Raw genomic sequence first — 2,048 nt, forward strand, 5'->3', positions numbered from 1 at the left:
CCTTGCTGTTCCCAGCACTGCGCTTTTCTGGACTGAGATGTCCGATGTTGTTCCCGGGATCTGTCGCAACCACTCATCCAGTTTTGAGGTCACTGCCCCGAGTACTCCAACTCACTGCCCCGAGTACTCCAAATCGACCAAAGATTCCACTTGTCATGTTGATATAAACTTTCAACAATAACCAATTTCAAAACGACAGCTTGCCTCGTCGACCTTGTATTCCTCCAGTGACACGATCGTCCTCACTTTGAGGCTTGTTCTGCAAGCGTGAGTTCTTTGTTCTCGTCACACGCTTGGGGAAGTGGTTGCTAAAATGTAATCAAACAGATACCACTTGGATTTTCATGACAAACACACCAAATGTTTTGTTATTCAAGAACCGGATCATTTTTCAAGACAGAAGTGACTCTGACGTGAAATAGAAACAATCTCAATCACATGAACAGAAAATAGGTCAGTCTGGAAGTATCATTTCTGAAAATTTAAGATGGGCCCGACGTAAAACTGTACCACTCACATTTTAGTTGGAAATAACAGGGCTCACAGTATGGCTTCTTGTTTCGGACCCGAATCTGTACTCCGGTGTCTGTTTTTCCAAGATATTGCTGGCAGCCCACACACTGAGGAGGAGGGAGAAGTGAGAAAAATGCAGTCCAGCTGACAAAAATAGAGGCCTTTGCTTCAATACACTTTTAAAAAAATTACATTACAAAGGCACAGAACAGCGCTTTAACTCTCCCGTACGGTTGCTGAGAGAGACTCACCACATTAAGGTCTGAAAAAGATAACGCTTGCAAAAGGTGCGTTAAGTTTACATCTACATTCTAATGAACTCTGGACCGCTAAACTTGAAAACCCACACCGTGTGACTTTTTTTTTTTTACAACTGGCATCTAAAAAGTGGACAGCACACCCATCAAAAGACAAAAAGGCGCGACTTCAATTCCATAATGTCACCACATACCAGAAAAATGGCAGATAAAAAAAAATATATATGTATTCATCTTATAACATGACAAAACGTAAGCATTCAAATACGATGCATCATACTCGGCCAAGAAAAATGCGACCCAACTAAGAGAAAAGAGGGTTGGGAATGAATTCAGTTCCATCAAATATCACTGAAGAAATGGGAAAATTTAGGTCGGAAATGTAGGTCGGTGCTCTCGATAGCGTTTAGGCCAGCAGGGAAGGCCTTGCTCGCCACTGGGTATGAAAGAATGTTTCCGATTGCAGGTTACAGTGGTGTTCATTCTGCAAATGACAGTCACGTACACTTGAATTGGGACCGGCGACACTCCTCGACCGCTTCAATCGCATAGTGGACAATGCAGTTGCCCGTGCGATGCATCACAAGTGTACACAGCAATGTGGGAAGACAACGACAGTGGTACCTCTACTTATGAAATTAATTGCTTCTGGAAGAAATTTCTTTCGTATACATTTTTGTAAGTCGAGACGCGTTTTGCATGTAAATGCCCTAATTCGTTCCAAGGCCTCCCCATAATTCAGACGTAAATGTTTCCTAAAGCATAAAAGCGCATCAAAATATGTAACAAATACACGTTACAATTAGATTGCACAACAAATGAGAGTTGTGCACAATGTAAAAAACAAAGACTAGAGTCAAAAATACAAATGATGGTCATTTAACTTTTAACTGCGTCCTCTTCGTTTTTTGCCCTCTTCATTTCATGTTCTCTCTCAGAAGTGTTTTTTGCCTGGCGTTTTGTTCGGAACTGATCCAAGGACTTTTGCCTTTGTTGGCTTTTAACAATCCTTTGAAAATGCCCAAGGCAAACATTAGCATAGTGAGCGATCGCTCGACTGGTGAACACTTTTTCTGGGTGATTCACATTTTCGTCAAACGATCGGAAGGCCTCATGGCCCGAGGGGCGAATGACGAGGATGCTGCATAGACACATATCCATCTATTTACACACAGCTGCGGACGGTAGAGGTCTCTCTTAGCCAATGGGATGCCAGGAAGATGCTAGGTACAGTAATAGCCAATGGCAGAGCAGCTATAAGTATGTTGCATTCAGGAA

General features: G+C 42.5%; 1 long non-coding RNA gene across 1 annotated transcript; it reads right to left on the reverse strand.

The window, feature by feature from the left end:
* Nucleotides 1-251: 251 nt before the first annotated feature.
* LOC109510513 (uncharacterized) lies at nt 252-1,428 on the reverse strand. Its single transcript, XR_002167136.1, has 2 exons — nt 518-1,428; nt 252-308 (listed from the first exon to the last, which is right to left on the reverse strand). It is a non-coding gene; the product is annotated as an uncharacterized LOC109510513 (long non-coding RNA).
* Nucleotides 1,429-2,048: the final 620 nt, after the last annotated feature.

The sequence above is a fragment of the Hippocampus comes genome, unplaced genomic scaffold (genome assembly GCF_001891065.2).
Source record: "Hippocampus comes isolate QL1 unplaced genomic scaffold, H_comes_QL1_v1.1 scaffold130, whole genome shotgun sequence".
In the NCBI taxonomy this organism is placed as follows: domain Eukaryota; kingdom Metazoa; phylum Chordata; class Actinopteri; order Syngnathiformes; family Syngnathidae; genus Hippocampus; species Hippocampus comes.